This window comes from Amblyomma maculatum, chromosome 11 (genome assembly GCF_055883805.1).
Source record: "Amblyomma maculatum isolate TAMU_Amacu chromosome 11, ASM5588380v1, whole genome shotgun sequence".
NCBI classification, from domain to species: domain Eukaryota; kingdom Metazoa; phylum Arthropoda; class Arachnida; order Ixodida; family Ixodidae; genus Amblyomma; species Amblyomma maculatum.
The window spans coordinates 127,220,797-127,235,867 of NC_139354.1; the positions used below are offsets into that span (position 1 = coordinate 127,220,797).

General features: G+C 46.6%; 1 long non-coding RNA gene across 1 annotated transcript in view; it reads right to left on the reverse strand.

Annotated features, from left to right (window-relative positions):
- Nucleotides 1-850: 850 nt before the first annotated feature.
- Nucleotides 851-15,071, reverse strand: part of LOC146174926 (uncharacterized) — a 58,609-nt gene continuing 44,388 nt past the window's right edge. Inside the window, exon 3 of the long non-coding RNA XR_014701692.1 lies at nt 851-1,315. This is a non-coding gene — a long non-coding RNA (uncharacterized LOC146174926). The remainder of the gene's footprint in view (nt 1,316-15,071) is intronic.

A 15,071-nucleotide genomic window follows, 5' to 3' on the forward strand; every position in this document is an offset into this window, starting at 1 on the left:
GCCATTTCCAATTTGCCGCTGTTGCTAACCCCCGATGTCATTAAAACCGTGGGAAATGTAACGCGCTTTAAAGAGTCTTTTGCCTACAGTAGCGGTTTTGTGCGGAAAAAAGCTTTATGAGCGTATTTATTCGCGCCACAGAAGTTTCCAAAATATTTTCTTTTCGGTTCAAAAACACAACCGCAATTCTTTTGTTCATGGCTTCCAAATAAACCACTGAATCTACTCATGGGGAAGCAATAAATAACAAGTGGATCATATATTTTTCGGGGTTATTGGACACCTCTCGCCACACATTGCGTCCACAGGTAATAAGTTTGTTCCGGCAAATATTCTTTTTTTTTTGTCAACCAGTTCTATTTGGAATTAGTTGAAATCTTTTGTCAAGTACACCGCATAAACAAAAAAGTAAAGAGCAAACCAGCTCGTCGAATTCTTTTAACGCGGCTGTTCACTGTATTTAGCATGGTCGGCAGTCATTGTCAGCAGGGGAATCGTAATGCTGATACAATGTTTTTTGGCAAGTTCTTGTTCACTAAGAATGTCTCTTTGTGCAAAAGCACTAATGTGTCTCTGACATGATAAACTATGCTAGGAGTCAGGAACGCAGGTCAAATTTAGGGTGACCAAGACCATGCATGAATACGAAAACGATAATTACACGTAAAATATGCCACGTTACATGCATGGCAATGCAACGTAATTACTGATGCTCGCATTCTTGACCACACGAAACCAATTGGGTGTCCTCTAAAAGTGTACCGATAAGACGTTTTGCGTTCTATGTTGCTTCATAAATTATAAGACATAGATCGTAAACAAATGCAAAATATGCACCAATGGACACTGGTTTTACAGCTAATAATTCTACTGCGAGAGGCCGACAGAAGTAGAACATGACGCTTTGTAAGTGCTTTTCACGGGCTCATCAAAATTATGACTAGAACAATCTTCCAACTGTCATCACGCTTGACTGTGCAGTATGCCTCCATATGTCTAAAATTGCTACCAGATATTTGTAATGCAGTTCAATGTCGCTATCAGAGATGTTGAAGAAAGTTGAATTGTGGCTGCAGAAGGACGTACCAAAAGGACCGAATCAAGGACGAACTCGTAGATCCCTATAAACCTCGCCGCCCGAAACGCAGTGCTCTCAATGGTGGCGAAACCTTCATTGGTCCACGTGGAGATGTGCTCCTCGAAGACCTTAACCACCACCTGTACCGTGCTAGCGGCCGGTCCACCCAGTTTGCGGAAGAATATCTGCTGCTTTGGCTCCTCCTGGTCGATGCTGTACCGGATCTCGACCCACGACCTACAACAATGCCGAGGAAGAACAACCAGAACGAAAGGAATAAGCTCGCATCTAAGAAGCGTGTAGGAAGGCAGTTCAAAGGTATCACTGCTGAAAGTACAAATGGCCTCTTGTAAAACAAATCGCCGCAATTCCATCAAAATAACATGCACTTACGTGCGCGACACAAACGCGCTTATACAGGTGGACAGCCAGACGTCTTGATGCGAGTTTTCGTGCCCCATAACCCATTACAGGTGCTCTGGTTATAGCAGAGACCGATTTCACTGCAAGCCCTGCCAAAAGCACACACTTCACGTTTTTCTTCAAATATCAATACATGAAAGGCACTTGCTTGAGAAGCCTTAAAAGAACTTCTTGAAATATATGAGCTACTTCTATGTCATCAAAAGCAGCTTGCAACTTTTCAGTGCTTAAGGGGAGAGATCGCTTATTATTATCGGCTTTTTCCCGTCAGAACGTGTGGTGTGGCGAAGGGACAATGTCCCCTGCCACATCGGATATAACCACGTAACTGATATACGTGAAATATAACTGCTCATATGCTTGCATATGCTACTGATTGTATTACTCAACATTCGTTGCAATTGTTGAACAAAAAAAGACTCTAGTAAGAGAACTGAACATCCCGCAAACAGACCAACTTGTTTTCTACAACTGATTAGTGAGAGGTGCTTTTGATATTTTTCTTGCGCGACAATTTATAGCCCAAGTAGAAGACGCACGTATTTCGGTACGAATGCAAAACTCATAAGTCACAATAAGATACCCGAAGATCGCTACTCTAGTGCTATGAAGATAACGCTATGAGGCAACACTGAGGCAGGAGCCCGGGAAGTTTAAATATATATACTACTTCTAGCCTGCCAGTCTTGGGCTATATTATTCGCTGTTTTGGCGACTCATTGTACTGTTTATTATACGGCAATATATTTCGAGAAAAGTTTTATATGTGATTTTGTGCATTCTACCTGCATTCATTATTTACGATCCCTCTATCGCTCAGCAGAATTCTTGAAACTTCTTGTTTTCCGTATGTCTGCGGAAAACCTGCGCGAAAGAAATTCATGCATGACCGTACTCAATTCTCATTCTTGTTACAAATATAGAATGACGGTGTACTGACTGCATTCACGGCGAAAAATGCAGACTAAATTCCTCCACTTGACAATGGCAAAATATTGCTGTTACGTAGCGCAGCCAGGCGAGTATATACGTAGCGAAAGGTAGGGGCTCGGTTGAGCTCAGTCATCATATATGTTAGGCTCCATTGGTAAAGTAATGGAGTCTCTGTTGAATGAATTGAATTGGTTCACAGGAAGGGAAAGGCGCAGTAACTGTCACACTTGCTCTGTGGACACCCGAACCGCGCCGAAGGGAAGGGAGGAAGGTGGGAATGAAAGTGGAAAGAGAGAAAGAGGAGCCGTAGTGGAGGGCTACGGAGTAATTTCGACCACCTGGGGATCTTTAACGTGCGCTGACATCGCACAGCACACGGAGGCCACTTCGTTTCGCCTCCATCGAAACGCAGCCGCCGAGGCCGGGATTCGATCCCGGGAACTCCGGCACAGTAGTCGGGCGTCTTACCACTGCACCACCCCGGCGGGGCGGAGTCTCTGTAGCCGTTTTCAATGTGCGCCTATCTCGTTATCACGGACCTACTGTATTCTGGAAAAATCTTCTCCCGTGAATTACATGGTAGACCCCCTGGACCCATCTCCAGAGCATTGTCGCCGCAGCCCAGAAACAGTACACGTCGTCCACCTGAAGCCCTATTATGATCCACCCGCCCTTCCCTCACCATGGGTCGCCAGAATGGCTCCTTTGTCACAGAGTGTTTTGTAATATTTCCAACCGACAGAAGCTCAGGAACAAGTCCAAGGGTTCGACGAAGGGGAGCTGAAGCCTTTTTGACACAGGAAAGCTTCTAGCGATAACCAGTCGCTTTGTGCTTAGTCATCATCTACCATCCATTTCTTCCAATAAACGCCTTACAGTACGAAGAACGCCGCAGGAAAATCGACAATAATATGTCGGCAGCAAAAGTATTATATACTTACACCGAAAAGGTATTGACTCAGAGTGGTGGAAAATGACCACGAAAATAACCAGGAACTATTTAGGAAGGCAGTAAGGAGAAATAAAGGACATTAAACGAGATGGCTATGGTACGAAAATAGTAGGGGTAACGTTAAGAGATAGGAAGCGTGCAGAGTGGGTTATATAACTAACTCAAGTTACTGACATTTTAGTAGAAATCAAGAAGAAGAAATGGGCATGGGCAGGCCATGTAGTGCGAAGAGAGGATAACCAATGGTTGCTCAGGCTAACAAACCGTATTCCATAGCAAGAAAAAAGTAGCAGGGGGCGTCAGAAATTTAGGTGGGTGGATGAGGTTAAGAAGTTCGCAGGGGTCAAGGGAATGCAGTCAGCTAAGGACCGGGGTAATTGGAGAAAGAGGGGAGTGGCCTTCGTTCTGCGGTGGGTATAGTCGGGCTGATGATGATGATGATGATAGATCGAGCGGTAAAGAACAAAGATGTTAGAAACTAGAATATTTTAATTGAACAGAATCCGATCCTAGAATATATAAAAACGGGAAAACTACGATTAAGAAGAAAAGCTATGACAACTCAAGAGCCAGGAGCCTTGTCTTAGCAGCTAGATAAGAACTTATAAAAACCCGCAGCTATGAAATGAGTCAAGTGATTACGACGAAGAATCTTGTGCTATATGTACGGTGGATGCCCAGGAACAGCTAATCATCTTATGCTCGAGTGTTGCAGCATCCATCCAGATGTCTATCCGAGACTCTAACCGAGGACCTGGAGCTTCGAGGTAACAAAGTAAGCGTGAATATATGAACGAGATGGCTACTTGATGACTCTGCTGCCAGCCAATAAAAGCTTTGTCATCAGCTGCACCCATGAATTCGAGAATGGAGTGCTTAAATATAGTATATGGGGATAATGGGGACGGAAAAAATTCTTCGTGGTCGTAATGTTGATAGCTACCCTGGCAAATATAGAGCTACGCGTTGCAAGCTAGTAATGCCTAGTAATTTAGAAAAAATATCTTATCTATCAACTCCCATTTTCCTTGCTAAAATCGATTGAATCTAACTAATATAGTTTAACGTGTTACGAAAACGGTTTACAGTCTGATTTAACATTTCTGCGGCAGCTTTAGTGCCACTGCTGAAATTGACAGTTTTTTAGCTAAAAGACACGGAATTCGAACAGGCCGCCACTGCCTTTCATAGCGATGGCAAAGCCAGTGCACCCCACTCTGTGTGTCTCCTTTTAAGACCAGCGATTGTAACCGCTCCTCGACATGCAGCGTCACGAACAGCATGATCTATGACGTATGAATACCTTACAGGCAGACTTGCAACCTAGAGGGACATCTAGAAAGGATAGGGTGCACAGCAGGCACTCGGAGAAGCCTGGCCTCAAAAAATGACGAATAAGTGATAACTTTTGTTGCAACTTCTTCACATAGATGCCATCTGGAGCAGTTATCGCGCGTAATGTCTACGTATGGTTGACGTATAAGGTGATAATTATGGTGATAAACGACGCAAAGGGCCGCTGCGGGCGGTGCCACAACAATAATAAACAAAATATATGATAATAGGAAAAACTAAAAAACAAATTTAATACTATCGCATACAAATGAATCTAGGACGTGTTTTGTCTAAAGAAATGCTTGGAAACTTTTTTAAGCTCTTTAACGACCTTTTCCGCTAATTTCGTATCCGTGGCGTAGGCGGCCAGGGTACTGAGCGGAGCGCATTCTCACGCGGAATGTTTGCGACCGCGGTGCCGGTTCAGCGTGGCGTGCTGTTTTTGCTAGCATCTGCGTGCGAAGTGTATTATCTGCGTCAAAGCGTATTTATTATCAGCGTCTAAACGTCAGTATTTTTTCATGCTGGTTGTGCTAAAGGTTTACAGCAAGGACAAGGTTAAAATGATGTGTGCTCGCTGAGAAACTTGTTGCCACTGCGTGCGCTCACTTTCGGACGATATGACAATGCGGCCTCATCGCACGGTTTCTTGGACACAACGAATGGCGGCTTCTTGTACACGTCTGCGCGAACGGCCTCTCACTCCTTTACTTTTCCATTGAAGCCTTCGTCCGGTCTGCTCTCCTTGCTGCGTGTTTTGGTGACAGCCTCGTATTAACAAACCAAACTGAGATGAATGTGCATGGGTAGGTATCACAAGGAGATTCTTATTCTCAACGGAATGCTTTTGTAGAAATAGTAAATGCTGGAGCTGCTATACACTTACAGCCTCATATAGACACATCAGCCACAAATGAAGCGCAAGCATAAAAATGGAATCGCGCACATGAAGCCAAGATTTTGGGTTTAGGGAAGGGATCTGCGTGGCAGTTTATTTTAATTTCACAGACGCATTAACTTCTAATTAGTAACTGTCCCCTTCTTGAACTAAACTCTTAAAGGTATGCCACTATGTGTTCTAGCGCTGACTTCGCAGTTATCCCATTCGCGTTTCATTGAAGTTAATGACAGTTCGCTTGTTCGCACGTTTCCGGCGATATTATAGTGTCGCCGCGTCTCCTTTGCTGGCGCGACACCCAGGCTTTGTTATCTCAAGGATAACCTGAAGACTATGACCAACGATTGAAAGGTGGTCGCTTTCCTACAGTTCAAATTTCCTTTGTCGTGACGCATGTTACGTTTGTCATCGTGACCTCTGGCTTTCAGTGTAACACCGCTATACTCATTTGTGCCTTTAGTTAAATCAGACAAGACTTCTAATTCATATTCATGTATTTGCAGAATTTCCTTGGAGGGGCAAAAATGCGATTTCCTGACGTGCCACTAAAAACAAGCACAACGACCATGGAGCCACAACGATTCTATCACGAGGCGGTTGAGGACGCCGTAACATTTTAGTTAACGTAAAACGACAATCGACATTCATGTCATTTAAAGTTTACTCAACAGTTACTGTGCCCATTCCGCCTCCTTTGTCGTTGCCCTGTATTTCGTCCAGTAAAAAAAAAAACCTAAATCCATGTCCGATGCGCGTCACTGTGACGTCATGCGTTTATTTCTGTCACTCAGCGTCACGTGATGCAATATCCTTTAGTGGCAACACAGCTCGCACGGGGCGCCACGAAACTAAACCCCGCACCTCCACCAAGTGAAAGGGGGTTTTTACTGTGCTTTAACAGGGATAATAGCCCTGTCGAAGTTTCACGGCGAACCACACAAGAACACAGCCAGTCTCAGTCTCCACAAGCGAGCACGAGCAGCGCAGCGGCACTTCGTCGTCCTTATCCTCGTCTTCGTATATCCTCGTGTAGTTCACTACACACCATTCAACGTTAACGCAGTCGCCTGTAGGACTTTCGTCACCAGGATTCTTCTACCACTCCGCTCGCGCGGGTGCCGTCGGCGCACCTCAAACAGATTGCGGAATCCATGGCCGTGTGCACGGGCAGCGTGTTCCTGAGGAGAGACCGCCTGTTTAAAGGGCTCTTATAGCTTCGATGCGGATCTGCTTCAATTTGTAAACGATAAGGTGAGGAATGTTTTTTATGGCGAAAGCCTTTAATGGCTCATGCTGTCGCGGACAAAATGTGCCCCGCTTTTGCGGCCGGTCTGATTGGCCGAAGCGTGATGACGTCATAGAGGTCCCGACCATTCAAAAAGCACCACCACAGTATGCGCGAATGCGTGCCTTAAACGCCCATATGTCAAACAATGATCAATTTTTAATTAATAACTAATTAATGCATAAATTACTATTGTTGTCTAAATAATTATTTCGTTAATAAACTAATAAATATTTACCAAATTGATTACGTGATTGAATAACTGTCTAAATAATGCCGATTATTTAGTTAGTAATGAAATAATTTATTGATTGCTAATCAGTGCCAGTGGCGCTGCAGAATGCGGCACTCAGGCTTTCCCCTTTCGCTACCTTAGTCGCTGAAGTCTCTCGTAATTTTTCTATTTTGCCCAACAACGCCGAATTTCAAGCAGTTTAGCCTGACCGCTTCCTTAAATTGCGCAGCTCGTGAACAGGCGCCAGCATGCACGTCGTGGGCCAGCCCTCTGTTCTGTACCAATTCGTCACACCCCGGCAGCTTCCAGCAAAGGCAAGGAAGGACTGGTTTCTTCTTAAACGCTAGGCTCCATTTCAACAATTTTAGCTCTTCTGACTCGGGCAACTGCGCTTAGTTATGGCGCAATAAGTACTCGTCGGTTAGGGCGCAATTAGATAAATGCGAACACACGCCGGACGCTCCTTGCTTGTTTAGGCTAACCGTTAGTTTCGTGCGTTTCGTGTTGTGGTTTACACTCCGGGGCGCTTGTTTATGTGCTTCTCCAAAGCACAATTCTTTTCGGATGATAAGTGTTGATCGGGTGAAATTTGAAAACCGAAAGAATATGTTAATGTGTTAATGAAGACGGTTATCGAGTAGTAGTACGGAACCATTATTATTAACACGCCTGAAGAAAAGACATCGCATAAGAAGTAAGGAAACTAGAATCCTGTGCATCGATGCCTCAGCCATCTGTGAGGGAAAACCCGCTTTGCACACTCGTAGTGGTAGCACGGAAATGCGATTTAGAAAAGAACCAGGGAAAAGTAAACGCGGAGCAATGACGCGCTTATAATTCCATCCTTTCTGTTACTGAGAACATGAATTCTACCCACACATTCATTTTCAGTGTTCCTCATTATCATTTATTGTCCCTTATGGGCCTTTATTGGGGCACTACATAGGTGTGTGTGTGTGTGGGGGGGGGGGGGGGTAACGAACGAAGTATGTAAGTGTTCATATGATTATACAGTGAAATAAAAAGCAAAGAGGAAAGTTCACGTTATACAGTTTTGTGGAACCGGAAGTAATGAATGGACAACAAAAATAAATGCGAAAGAACACCGACGTTATTCATGAGACATTCAATACATAGTTCTAAACGCATAGTTATTACAAAGAAAGAGAACAAACCTAGAAGACAAAGCAAAAAAAGAAATATGACATATACATGGGTTTAAGGAAGAGCTACAAAGCAAAATTCGCGTTTAATATATGAGTCAAACACATTACAATCGTCTTATTGTTGCGCAGCGCATAAACATTTCTATCGAATGTAACGCGCGGCTGTAAATACAGCTTTTAGAAAATACAGCTTTTAGAAACAAAACAGTAATGCCAGAAAATAAAGCAATGCTTGGAAATTAGTGGTAGTAATCTTCGCCGTCTAATTTGATATGTGTGTTTTACGTGGGCAAAAATGCTGAGTGCGCGAGGTCCGGAAAAACATATTGATCACGCTCCAAACTTCATTCTCATTTAACGCTTGCTAACTTTCCATCTATATACGAAACTTCTGTAAAAGGTGAATCACAATGAGAAACAGTTGTACTGAAAAATTCTCCAGGTGATGCCAGGAGCTGCTAGTGCGTGCGGTGTGCCCTGGTGAAACAATAGGACATATAAGCAAGAAGCCCAGAACAATTCTCCGCATCTCACGAGTCAGTATGCTTGTTGAGATAATATTTTTGCCTTGCCAATTCTTGTCACGTAATGTACAGCTTGTGTATTTTAACCGCGATATAACTGGTAATCAACCTGAACAATTTGTAAAAGGCATGAAAGAAATGTTCATGATATTGATACGTGGCAAGGTTAGTGCACGAAGGTTAGTCCAGAATGACACAGCACACAAGCACAGCAGCATCAACCCCTTCTAGCACCAAACGTTGCTGCCACTTTGTCTACTCCTGTCTCACTGTTGCTGATCGGTGTCTTCTTTAACGTCCAGCGATGCGGTGCATATATGTCACATTACCCCCCCCCCCCCCCACAAAAAGCACAGTCCCGGTGTGCACTAGGACGAACTACTGCAGGGGTAGTACGGCTTCATTCTGGCGACATGAACAATCTCGGTGCGTGGCATAGAGGACTGTCGCCGCGGATGTACAGGGGCGACCTCGTATGTCACAGGAGCGACTGGCCGAAGCACCGTAGGGACCTGCGTAGCGCGGCAAGAGCTTCTCAAACAGGCCAACTTTACGAGCGGGAGTCCAGAGCAAGACGAGAGAGCCCGGAGAGTAGTGGACATACCGGTGGCGAGAATCATGGCTCCGTTTTTGAGAATTGTGGGAGGAGGCCAGTCGGCGGCGAGCTATAACACGGGTGGCGTCAGCTCGGTAGATGGCGTCCCGAACGTAGCAATTGGCTTTAGCGGTGGGAGGCAGTACGCTGTCAAAAGGAAGGGGAGGGTCGCGGCCGTATAGAAGATAAAACGGTGAGTAGCCCATTGCGTCGTGACGAGAGGAATTGTACGCGAAATTTACAAACGGCATAGTAGTATCCCAGTCACGGTGATCATACGAGACATGCATTGGCAGCAAGTCCGTCCGCATGCGGTTGAGGCGTTCGGTGAGGCCGTTCATTTGTGGATGGTAAGTGGTGGTAAAATAGTGCTTAAGGGAGCAGTACCGAAGAATTTCGTCGACTACTCGAGCAAGAAGGCAACGGCCACAGTCAGTGAGCAGCTGGCGTGGAGCACCATAAAGCAGGATGACGTCGTGGAGAAGACACGCAGCCACGTCACTTGCACAGCTGGTGGGTATCGCTCGGGTGACAGCGTAGCGCGTATTATAATCCGTGGCCATCGCAATCCATTTATTCCCCGACGCCGAAAGTGGGAAAGGCCCGAGGAGGTCAAAGCCAACTCGGGAAAACGGGTCTACTGGGCTGTCGATCGGCTGCAGGGATCCAGCAGGCATAACCGAGGGCTTCTTCCGTCGCTGCCACCGGTCACAAAAAGCCACGTAACGACGAACCGAGCGACAGATGCCTGGCCGAAAGAAGTGGCGGCGGATGCTATCGTACGTACGAGATACGCCAAGATGACCCGCTGTAGGTGCGTCGTGCAGCTGTTGAAGAACGGAGGTACGCAGGTGTTCGGGGACTACGAGCAGAAGCTCGAAGTCATCTGGTCGCATATTCCGTCGGTATAAGGTGCCGTTGTGAAGCACAAACAGAGCAACGGTAGCATCAAGGTGATCAGTGCTGAGCCGATTGATAATGCGGCAAAGCTTGGGATCTAAGCGCTGCTCATGGCGAATGTTTGAAAGGTCCGAGATGGCCAACACATATGTTTCATCGTCGCACTCGCTCGCAGGTGGCGGATCTACCGGGTTGCGGGACAGGGAATCGGCGTCAGCGTGCAGACGGCCAGACTTGTGGATGACAGAAAAAGTGCATTCCTGAAGGCGGAGGGTCCAACGGCCCAGGCGACCAGTTGGGTCCTTCAGCGTAGACAGCCAGCATAAGGCATGGTGGTCGGTGATGAAGAACGGGCGACCAAACCGGTAAGGGGAAACTTTGTAATGGCCCACACGAGGGCTAAGCACTCACGTTCTGTGATCGAGTAATTTTGTTCAGCCGCAGAAAGGAGGCGACTGGCATAAGCAATGACGATAGTGCGACCCATCTGCTGCGAGAATGGCACCAGTACCGTGACCACTGGCGCCGGTGCGTACCTCCATTGGTGCCGAAGGATTGAAGTGTGCCAGGACGGGCGGGTTGGTGAGGGCTGCAATAAGCGCATAAAAGGCTTGGGATTGTTCTTGGTCCCAGCAAAATGAAGCGTCGTTCTTTAAAAGGTTGGTGAGTGGACGAGCCGTCTCCGCAAAGTTGGGTACTAACCGCCGAAAATAGGAGCAAAGCCGAAGAAAACTACGCACTTCACTGGTACAAAGGGGTGTAGGAAATTCACTTACAGCAATTTTTTTATCTGGATCAGTTTGAACGCCACGGGCGTCGACCACGTGACCGAGCACCTTGAGTTCACGCCGGCCGAAGCTACTTTTCTTCGAGTTCAGCTGAAGGCCAGCTCTTCGGAAGACGCCAAGAATGGCATCAAGGCGATGGAGATGGCTCTCGAATGTAGAAGAAAATACAATGACGTCATCGAGATAGCACAAGCACGTCGTCCATTTCAAGCCGCGCAGGAGAGAGTCCATCATGCGCTCGAATGTTGCGGGCACATTACACAAGCCGAAAGGCATCACTTTGAATTGATACACGCCATCGAGTGTGACGAAGGCGGTCTTCTCTCGGTCCCGTTCGTTGACTGCGATCTGCCAATAACCAGAACGAAGATCAATGGAAGAGTAATAGCTGGCTCCGTGCATGCAGTCGAGGGCATCATCTATCCTGGGGAGCGGGTAAACGTCTTTCTTTATAATGTTGTTGGGCTGTCGGTAATCAACGCAAAATCTCCAGGTACTCTTCTTTTTAAGAAGCACGACAGGCGACGCCCAGGGTCTGCTCGAGGGCTCTATAATGTTTTTTTGCTAACATCTTGTCAACTTCATCTTGTATGACGCGTCGTTCAAAAATGGCGACTCGATAAGGTCTTCTGTGAATTGGGCGGGCGTCTCCGGTGTCGATACGAAGTGTAACTAGGGACGCTTGTCCTAAGGGGCGGTGACCAAATTCGAAAATATCGCTGTACGAATTCAGAAGACTCGTAAGTGCTGTTGCACGGGCTGGGCGTAAGTTAGGTGCAGCATTCCTGATGTGCGGGCCTGCGGAGGTGGGGACAGTGCAGGTCGTGTCAACACTTTTGCAGTAGGGTCAGGTAAAAGAGCGGCAACTGTGACGTCACTCAGTGGGGTCAGTTCGGCCAGAGTAATGCCCTCAGGAAGAATGTGCACAAAAAGGCCGAAGTTCAAGACTGCAATATAAGCGTTATTTTCTACGTGCACGATGTTATGAGGGAGAGCGATTCTACGCTGCAGTGTCACGTAGGTTATGGGAGAAACAACGTAGTCGCCATCAGGAACGGAGGGTAAAGGCGACATGAGCACGTACACTGTAGCTTCTGGTGGCAGATGAGTAAATGTAGAGGAGCGGAGACAGAGCGTTGAAGTATCAGAGGCCTGTTTGTCAGGACAGAGTGGCAGGTCCAGATTAAGAAGTCCAGAAGAACAGTCAATGAGCGCAGAATGTGCAGTTAAAAAGTCGACTCCTAATATAACGTCGTGAGGGCAACTGGTGAGGACTGTAAATAGCACAGGGATAAGGCGGTCGGCAATGGTAATTCTCGCAGTACACATACCAATCACAGTAGCTGTGTTGCCATCAGCAAAACGAACGGTAGATAAGGAAGAAGGTGTGAGGACTTTGCTGAGGCGTTGACGGAGCGAGGAACTGAGGACGGAAATTTGGTCGCATGTGTCAATAAGGGCAGAAACGGCGACTCCGTCCACAAAAATGTCAATGAGGTTACATCTGGGTGCGAGGGTCACTTCCGAGTTGACAATCCGGGTCGGTAATGCAGCGTCACTTCCGGGCGCTGCCCTCGCTAGATTCCCGAGTAGGCGCCGGCGTATGATGGGGAGGAGTTGCGACGAGGCAGCGGTGAAGGAGATCGACGAGACCGTGGAGATGGAGATTGGCTGGAGTGACGGACACTTGAGACGGCTTCGGTGTGAGTTTCGTCTGGATGAGGAGTTAAGTGTCCAGGTCCATCATATGCGGAGCGGAGCTGTTTAGGTTGGTGAGGGAAGCGTCGAGATCCGTAGTAGTACCGGCGGTCAGCTTTGTAATAAGAATGAGGGGTAGGGAAGGTGCGACTGCGGCAATAACGTGAAGTGTGGTCGGCTCGACAGCAATTAAAACAAATTGGCCTGTGATCCGAGGAGCGCCACGCTGCAGGATTGCGACTAACGTAGCGACGTGCGGGGCTAGTGGTTGCAGCAGCCACTACAGGAACAAGATGCGATGGTGACGAGGGCGCTACGAGGTTGGAGGAAAGACTAACGTTGGCAAATTCCTGGCGGACAACAGCCTGTATCATGGCCATGCTGTCGGGCACGAGAGATGGGAGCGGTGCAGGATCTAAGGTCTCGAGTTCTCGCCTGACGATCCGATTGATTGTTGTGGACTGAGATGGCTGTTGCAGAGGAACCAGATCATCGTAGGATGATGTAGCTGCCGTGTTCGGAAGACGCTCAAAGCGATGTACCAGTCGTCGTTGTTTAGCCTTTTCGAAGCTTCGGCAAACTTGAAGCACTGACTCGACGGTAGCGCAATCCATGCAGAAGAGGATGTTGAACGCGTAATCTGCGATGTCCTTGAGGATGTGCCCTACCTTTTCACTTTCCAGCATGGAGCTGTTCGCCTTGCGACTCAATGCGAGTACATCTTGAATGTAGGCCAGGACTCCTTGGTGGATTGGGCCCGAGACGAAAGTTCGGTTTTGGCTGCGAGAGCCCGTCCAATCGGCTTCCCGTACAAGTCGTGAAGCGTTTGCTTGCCAATTTCCCATGTCACCAGCTCGTGCTCGTGATTTTTGAACCACGTGCGAGCGGTTCCCGCCAAATAGAAAATCAGAATGACCAGATGATGGTCGCATCCCAGTGATTGTTCCTGCTGCATCGCACGTATTCATCCAGCCAGTCGTCAACATCTGTCTTGTCTTCGCCATTGAAGCTGGGAGGGTTGCGGATTTTTGTGAGGACGAGTGGCTGCGCCGATGTTGTTGCGCTGGTAGGAGCTCCCTCAGAGGTCATAGTGGCTGTTGTTGATGTTGTGATCCCAGGTAGGTGGCGGCCTCTGCTCAAATCGAGCTTTCGGCTGCTTAAATGGATTTATGTGTGTTCACGAAGATCTTTAGTCACCTCCACCTAGATGACACGTGGTAAGGTTAGTGCACGAAGGTTATTCCAGGATGACACAGCACACAAAGCACAGAAGCACAGCAGCGTCAACCTTCTTCTAGCCCCAAACGTTGCTACCACTTTGTCTTCTTCTCAGTCACTGTTGCTGATCGTTGTCTTCTTTAACGTCCAACGATTCAGGGCATATATGTCACAATATTTCCGGGCATATATGTCAAAGATAATAATATCAGGGCATACTTTCATATCCCAACAAATGTAACAAGTGATAACAATGCATACTTAGCTTGGTTGGTTTCTATAGTTTAACGTCCCAAAAAGACCAAGGCTATAAGGACATGCATAAAGAGGGAACTACTTTTATGATGAAGCTATTGTGTATTTTGGCTAGTAACTGTTGAACGACAGCTAGTTAAAATTTCATCCTAAAATCAATACAAGGCAAATTTTAACTTGAGTGTTGATCCGTTCCAGCTTATTTAGTTTTGGCATAATTATGTTCAGAAACATATCAAACTTTCTGAAGACATTATAGCTGAGGATAAAAGACGTCAAGTTCGGCTGCAATGTTTCTTCAGTATCCTACCCAAAGTGAGGTGACGGTCTGTGAAGTCTGTAAGCATTTAGGCTCCAAGCAATGTTTGTTGTGCCATGCAGAATGATACCCAAGACGACTTTTACTTAACTTGCTTGAAATGTTTAAACAAAATACAAGTCACTTTGTGCAGAAGTCTCCAGTGTGTTGTGAGCATTGTAATGTATAACGTCTGTTTTCACGCGTCATTTCCCACACTTTGTAAAACAGTCATGCTTAATTTGTTAAGGTACGCATTGTTTCTCACTTCATGTTAAATTTTTGTCACTTTTTAGCAATGTACACGACGCCTGATGTATGCAATGTTTGTTCAGCCTTCCACGTTTTGTTTTACGCCCCAAACATTTACATAATTGTATTGGTGTTGTTTTTATGTGAAGCCAAATATTTATTCATTTTGGAAAGCACCTGCCATCTTGTCTGCAATACTGCTGGTTGGCAAAAGCCGTGATTCAGCTGCGTTCCTGGC